Source organism: Amblyomma maculatum, chromosome 9 (assembly GCF_055883805.1).
Source record: "Amblyomma maculatum isolate TAMU_Amacu chromosome 9, ASM5588380v1, whole genome shotgun sequence".
Classification (NCBI taxonomy): domain Eukaryota; kingdom Metazoa; phylum Arthropoda; class Arachnida; order Ixodida; family Ixodidae; genus Amblyomma; species Amblyomma maculatum.
Genome location: NC_139352.1, coordinates 34,385,445 through 34,393,888, shown reverse-complemented (window position 1 = coordinate 34,393,888; position 8,444 = coordinate 34,385,445).

The following is an 8,444-nucleotide window of genomic DNA, read 5'->3' as shown; positions in this document are numbered from 1 at the left end:
AACCGGCGACAGGTCCACGCCTGATGAGTCACCGACCGGAGGCACGACACAGGAGTCGGGAAGGAAAAGGATTTAATTTCTAAAAAAACTCGGCACATTTAAAACTGTTAAATTATAATCCAAAACAAAGCAGGTAGCACAGAATAAACAGAACAGAATAACAGCATCCAAATGTACTACAGATGAAGGAATATACAACATAGGACAAATTGGAAGGGAAGAATTAGAGTTAACAAGTGACATGTAGCGAGTGCTTAGCTATTCGGGGTGGTAAGGTCCGATCCGAGGTGAGCGTCGTGCTGTCGTCGTCGGCTCGCCGGAGACATTCCTCGCTGAGCCGCACACTTTGCGGCGAGCAGCCGCCCCCTGGCTGACACACCACACACACGCATGCGAGCACACCACCACCACTTTCTGAGTCTCGATCTCGACTGCAGTGTGACCAGACGCCTTGCACCGTACGCCCGTAGCGTCCTCCTCCCCCGCCGCCATCGGCTGACATCCCGGGGCTTCGGACGGACGAATCAATGGCTGCGGTAAAACTCCTTACCCGAAACGTCTCGCCCCGAGCCGCCGGCTGCCCTCCCAGACGCTCGCATTCCGGGAAACACTGCTTTCCCGAAGTCGGGCGCCAGACTGAGGGGGATGGGGGACGAAACTTTCGAGACGGCGTCCCCGGCGCTGGGTTCAACAACCGCGTCTGGCAGTCGCAACACGGACGAATTCTGCTTCAATGCTGTAGCATTTATTGGTATGGAAGAGCCCGAATTTTGGTTTTTATTGCAAATGTCCCTCAAGATATGCAGGTGTTCAATGCGATGGCGTACGACGCGAAGCACGAAAAACCAACTTTTGAAGAACCTTTATCTCGCTTTATCAAAATCAACTTCGTATGTAGGCCTCTATTCAGAAGCCCGTGTAAGTCTCCAACTCTCGATTCGAGCTTCTAACTGTGCGCTCCTTTCCGCGAGCACTCGAACCTCTGGCTACAGCGGCTGTCCCCAATTTTAGGACACACCAAGCTATGTTTCTTTGCAATCATTCACCACAGCATAAGCAACCACAAATTGTACTCACTCAGACCTTGCTGTCAGAATTTCGCTGTCACTTAGGCCCGTGAAATAGTTATGCAAAGTTCAGGCTACTTCTGTCTTTTTGTTTACTAGTCCTTGCAATTTATTGAGAAAAATTTTACTACTAGCTTGATAAATGGTCTAATCAAGGACTGACTGCCCGTTACAGCACCGCAGCACTTATCATCGCGATTATTTCCAGTGCGGTGAAAAAGAAGCAATAGCTATATGCTACTTCCATGCGGTGGTGACAATGACGTAGGCAACAATTGAACAGACAGGTGAATGAAGCACTGTAATGAACTCTTTACTGGGCTCACTTGCACCCTCAAAAGAACTAAGAGGAAGGGCGGCGGCGAAAACAACAAATGTTCTCGTCGGTCGTCGAACTAAAAATGCTCGTCAAACGCGCCGACGCTCAGTTTAAAGGCGGCAAGGAAACGAGATAAAACCGCAGATCACAACTATCGTAATCTGGAACATAGCAGAACCATACGCGAATGGCACGAACCTTCTAGATTCCGTTAGATGCACCTTGCGCGACAGTGAGAATGATAATGCAGCATCTCGCGACAAAGAGCATGAACACAGGGCAGATTTTATCCTCCAGCTCGAATAGCTGTCATAAGGCCGCATGCCGGCGGCTATCAAAAAAAGAACAAATGATCTTGAATCGTTCGCGGCATTACACTCCCCTTGAAAAGTCATCGCCTCAATGCTTACAATATAAGCTTGAACGGGGTCGCTCTGGTTGTCTCCTGGATGGTCGTGTTATACTCGAAGATCACGTACGGCAAGATGACGTCCCAGGTCGTGTGTTCAACATCGACGTACATAGCGAGCATGTCCGCTATAGTTTTATTCAGAGGTTCCGTAAGTCCGTTCATCTGCCGGTGGTAGGTGGTCATCCGCCGATGGCCTGTCCGGCTGTACTTCGAGATGACTTAAGTGAGCTCCGTTGTAAATGCTGTTCTCCTGTCCGTTATGAGCATTTCGGTGGCACCGGGCAAAGGAGAATGAGTTCGATGAAAAACTTGGCTATTTCTTCCGCGATACCACCAGGCAGTGCCATTGCTTGAGCGTAACGGGTAAGGTAATCGGTGGTCACAATAATCCACTTGTAACCTGTAGATGAAATTCGAAACGTGCCGAGGAGATCCATCCCGATTTGCTGAAATGGCTTGGTCTAGGGTTGTATAGGGTTCAGTAGCCCAATAGGTCTGACTGGCGGCATCTTGCGTCGCTGACAATCACGGCACGTTTTCGCGTAATGTGCGACGTCGGCAGGTAACAGCGGTCATTAATACTTCTCCTGGACTCGATGCAGCATGCGTTCCATTACGAGATGTCCTGCTGTCGGATCATCGTGGAGAGACTGCAAAATTTATTTTCGTAGTTCCTTCGGCACGACAAGCAGATATGTCTTCCTGTTGAGTGCCGAGTTCTTCTTCACTAGGACGTCATTGTGCAAAGCGTAGGACGACAATTGATGCCCGAACACGGAGGAGAAGCGGTCTTTCCATCTAGGTAATCCGCTAGGTTTCTCAGCTCAGGGTCCGAGCGCTGCTGCGCGAAATTGCTGGCGCTTACCGGTCCTAACAAGGCATCTTCTTCATCATCTTTCGAGGGCGTGTCAAAAGGGGAAAGTGACAAGCAGTCTGCGTCGAAATGCTTGTGTTAGACTTGTAGACCACCGTGATGCCAAACTCTTGGAGGCGTAAGCTCCATCGTGCAAAACGACCGGAGGGGACTTTCAGGTTGGTAAGCCAGCAGATGCGTGTTGATGGCTTACCACTTTAAATGGTCGACCGTGTAGGTAGGGCCGAAACTTTAAAGTATTCCAGATGATTGCGAGGCACTAAGTTTCTGGTGTCGAGTAAATGGCTTCGGCTTTTCAGAGGGACCTACTAGCGTACGCGACAGTCCTGCACTCTTCTGACCGAGAACGGCCTCTAAACCCACACTGCTCGTATCAGTGTGAATTTCGGTCTCGGCGTTATCATCAATGTTGCCCAGGACAGGAGAAGACTGTAGGTGGCGCTTAAATTCGTTGAATACTTCTCCTTACGGCACTTCCCATTTAAAAGGTACATCACTCTTTATAAGCTGCATCAATGATTCGGCCATGCGAGAAAACTTCTTGAGAAATTTCATTTCATTTCATTTATTAATACTGTCAGCCACCATAAGGGGCTGTAACAGGAGTGGAAAATACAAAACGAAAAATGAGCAATATAGAACACGATGAAAATCAATAGTCAATCAAAAATTGTCTCTGAATGCACACACAAACAAAACAAAAATGAATTACACAGAAATCGGAACAACAGCCATCCTACACAACAGCAATAGAACCTCATCACCCTGTGGTAGTGCCATAGATGAAATTTTCTAAATGGCGTACAAATTCAGATAATGATGGTGATCGAACAGCAGAATCTGGAAGAGAATTCCAGTCCTGCAAGTTCGCGGGAAATAACTAAACTTGAAGCAATTATTTTTTATAGCCGGCAATAGAATGAGCCTACTATGACGTTGCCTTGATGTCTCATTAGTTTTGATCTCAAAGTAGTCTGATTTATTAATTTTTAGATAATTATTGGTAATGAGGTAAATAGTTTTTAGTCTTTCATACCTGGTTCTGTTTTCTAACATTGGTAGTTGGGATTGTTGGCAGAGGTCTGTTGAAGAATGGTTACGGCGGTATTTATTATATATAAACCTTGCAGCGAGCCGCTGAATCCTGTCTAGCTTGTGAATGTTAGTTGCTGCGTGAGGATCCCATACTACTTTGGCATATTCAATAATTGGTCTGACTAGGGTTTTGTAAGCCAGGGACTTTACGTCCGGGGTAGCACTGTGCATTGTGCGCCGCAGGTACCGTAGTGTTTTAAAAGCTTTGGAGATGACATTTTCAATGTGGGTATTCCATCGTAGGTATGGTGTAAAAGTTAAGCCTAGGTATTTATACTGATCAACTCTTTCGAGCATGTAACCATTTATTTGATAATTGAAATTAAGAACATTCTTTTTCCTAGTTACTGACATGAACACAGACTTTTTTAACTCCATCTGCCAGTCGTTACACCAATTGACTATTCTTTGTAGGTTTAAATTTAATTTAAACCTACAAATCATCGATAGTAAGCGCACAGCCCAAGGAATCTGCGCATAGCTTTCTATGTCCGTCGGCGTCGGAAACCCTGATAGCAGCTATTTTCTCTTAGTCTGGGGAAACACCATCATTGGTAGCAATATGACCTAGAAACCACAGTTGCTCATAGGCGAAGTGACATTTCTTAGGTTTCAATATTAGCCCCAACGACTTGATTGCGTCGCGCACTGTCCGAAGTCTTTTCAGGTAGTCTTCAAAGGTGGAAGACAAGACAACGACGTTGTTAAGTGTGCGAAACAAATCAGGCACTTTAAGTCAGCCAGTAATGTATCCATCACACGCTGAAGCGTGGCTGGTGCGGAGCAGAGGCCGAAAGGCATTATCTTGAACTCGAAGAGGCCGTCTGGTGTTATGAACGTTGTCTTTTTCTTGCGGTTTCTTTCTTCAGTCTAAATTTGCCAGTACCCGCTGTTTAGGTCCATCGATGAAAAACACTTAGCGCTGCAAAGCCGATCTAGTGTGTCGTCGATGCGGGGTAGCGAGTAGACATCCTTCTGTGTTACGCTATTCAAGCGGCCGTAATCACCGCAGAAACAAAGTGTTGCGTCTTTCGTCTTCACAAGAACCACTGTCGCAGCCCAGGGACCATTGTATGGCTGTATGACGTCATCGCGAAGCCTTTCCTTAACTTGGTCGTGGGTGGCCTAGCATTCTCGTGGTGATACGCGGTAGGCATTTTGGCGGATAGGTCGATCTGTTCTTCGGTGACAGTGCGGTGCTTGGTCAGTCGAGTTCGACGCACCTTCGATACTGTCGGAAAGAATTTGCTGCAGCTTTGAAGTAGTGTACGTATCTGGACTTGCTTGGCTCGGAGTAGCGCTGGATTGACGTCGAACGGGGACTCGTATCCTTAGTAGGGAGCATAATCTTCGGATTGCTCGAGGAAGGCGAGGACATCCCGGAAGTCCGCGAGGTTCCGCGGAGTCGAAAATAGCAATCTTCGTCCTCTTGTTGATACGTCGGTATTCTTCGGTAAAGTCGTGACTAGCACATGAGCTTGTCCATGCCGGAAATGGGCGACGCCTCTTGCGGTTCCCACTCCACGCTCCAAACGCAATTGGGTGTTTCTCGCGACGACGCTTTCAGCGGTTTCGATGTCTTCGTTTCCCAAACCGGCGTTGATGCTTGCTCGGGGCGATACGGTCAAGTCCCCGTCTAGGACGTTTAGAGCGATATGATGCGTCGATCCCGTCGTGGAATGTATGGCTTTGTCAGTTGAGAGATTGATGAGTTTTGAGCGAATGTTGATAATCGCCCGCTGCTCATTGAGAAAATCCATACCTAGAATGATGTCTCTCGCGCAGCTCTGTAGGACTATGAAGCTGGTAGAATAGGTACGCCCATTTGCTGCCACTCTTGCTGTGCATCGCCCGGACGGCCGAATAATGTTGCCACCAGCGGCGCGGATTAACGGGTCGTCTCAAGTGGTCGTCACTTTTGGGAGTTGGGCGGTGAACGCTACACTGATGGCAGAATAGTCAGCTGTGGTGTCCACTAAGGTGGTAACCGTGCGACCATCGACAGCAACTTCGAGGTCACTCGTTCGCGTTTTCTATTGCATGTTGGCTTCGGTGTTTGATCTCTACTTCGTCTTGTTCTGAGGTCGCGGCCGGGACACACCGTCTTCCCTTCGCTGGACGGCGATGTCAGCGTTGCGTGTGGTCGCGTAGTTGCGGATGTTGACGTTGTGCTTAGCGGCGGTGTCACTTTGAAGTCAGGATTTGTCGAGGGCGTCTGCATAAGGAGTGTCGGCGTCATAGCGGCGTCATGCCTACTCGTTGGCGGCTGCGGACGATTTTCGTTAATTCGCTGTGAAGCAACCTCACCTCCAAACGCTGCTTCCCTTAGTTTCCCCTACTGGGGCTAGGGGACCTTTCTCGCACACTGTCATCATAGTTGCGTCCTGGTGACGCAAAGAGGGCCCCTTACGGCGATGGGGACCTGAGCCGACGGCTTGATGGCACAAGCTCTCCACCACACTGATAGTTCTCGAATTCATGTGTTCGTTCACCGGGGCTTGGCCGTGGGTCATCAAATGCGAAACCTCATAGGCCGATTCGCCTGTACAGGCAGTTACGAAGGGTATGTCCAGCCTCACTATTGTGGAAACATAGTGGTCGGTTGTTAGAAGTCCTAAAAACGTCGCATTTATTGGGGCTCGAGGATCATTTGTAGACTTGGCGGGCGGGAGCCAAGTGGCGGCGTTCGAGAACATGATGGTAACTGCGAGGGCTTGGTGTCTCACGTCGTTGAGGCAACCTACGTAGGGCACCGGTCTAGCTCACGATCGGCTGCTATTCTGGAGTGGCAGTCGGTGTCGGAGTTGCATCAAGAGCTTGTTAAACCTCCTCGCTTACCATGTCAGTGAGAATCGCTACTTGAGGCCGCTGCGGTGATGGCAGCGACCGGTTCAGCTCTTCTCGGACAGTCTCGCGGATAAGGTCCCAAATGCTGTCTCCGCTTGCCGGTGCGCTGCTGCAGTTTATTTCGCAGGCCGGTTGAAGTGGCCGGTGGTAATAGCTCATCAGGGTATCCATCGTTTTCCCGATGGTGGACACTTCGCTTTCGAATTCCGCCACGGTTTTTGTGGAGGACTACTGCCAAGCCCTGCGAAAATCGACTCTTTACCACCTGTCATCAAAATTTTCACTTTCCCTGCTTCGGTCATGTTAGGGCCTGCGTGGCGAAAGAGGTGCTTAATTTCCTCATCGTAAGCAAGGACGTGTTCGTGGTGAAGTTGAATCTTTTATTGCAGCACGCACTGCTTTTTCGTCTCAGAAGGCAATGGTGAATGTCTTCAAAAGCTCTTGCTTGAATATGTACCATTCCTTCAATAAACTCCCATGATTTTAGAACTAAGTTCCCGCAGAAACCTAAAGAGGAAAGTACACTTTCCTCAACATTGCAGCGTCGTCACCGTTGAATCTCGCAACGCGATCGTAGAGCTCTATCCATTCTTCCGCATCTTCATTGTGAAGTCCGTGGAAGGGGAGGGGAATGTGGGGGGGGGGGGGGTGGCTCAAGGGGCTGCGAGAAAACTAGAGGCTGGGTGTGTTCGGCAGGCTTCATCTTCAAGGGCTTGGGCACGTTGCCTGGGTCCAGCACCTCCACCAGATGTCAATGGTGGTGGCAATGCTGTAGGCCAAAAATGACCACACAGGTATGCGAATGATTGTAATGAACTCATTATCGCCCGCAAAAGAACTAAGAGAGATGGCGGCGGCGATAACAACAAACGTGCTTGTCGGTTGTCGAATAAGAATGCTCATCGCAAGCGCCCGTTAAGAACGATCTGGCGGCCATGGGGATGAGACAAGGGAATAATTTTGAACAAAACATCACAGCCAGATCATCGGGTAGTGGCGAAAAATATTTTTCGACACGGTCGTAATAATTATCCACTCCACATAGGCGTCCAGCCACCTATGTAATAACCCGGAGGCAACTTTCTATTATTTTAGTCACTGTTGTGATGCCACATTATTCTGGAAAATCTAGCAATAACGCTTCGAAAAGACACTCTATTCAAGTCACACATGTTTTTTAATGCTATTGATAAGCGCTTCCTACCTTGGGATCACTGTGGTATTGAGACCATTCATTCAGTGAAAAAGCTACATCGGCTGACATTTTAGTATTCCGCAAATCTATTTTTTGTGTTGAAGCTTTGTTCGCGCTTGTTTAATCTGAGAGATGTTTAATTAAAGATGCAATAATCGAATATTCCCGCTTAAGTGTACGCCTGAAGTGATAGTCATAGCTTTATTACTGGAATAATTATACGCCCCGGAAAGTTTTATGCATTGTGCATCCTGAGCAGTTTACAATCCTTAAGCCTTTTTGCACAATAAGATATGCCTTTGTTTCGATTTCAAGTGAGTCCCACGGTGTCTGTTGAAATAGATTTTGTTCTCTGATCACCGCTCCTCCGCTGCGTGTCTCTCCTGTCACTGCCTGCCTTGTGAAAAGTATAGACTAGAGATTTTGTGGAGGCATGAGTTTTCGGATGGTGGAGTTGCAAGGCGATGCTGTATGGGGCCACTGGGGGAGGAGGAGAGTGCTGGTGAGCAGGTGGATCGAGCGCGGCGGTGGTCCGTGACGTTTCTCAAGTCCTCTCTCCCATATCCCTGGTTGCAGCCTTGCTGGGCCTCAGCTGTACCCATTCTTCTTACAGAGTACAAATCTTCTCCGCGGCT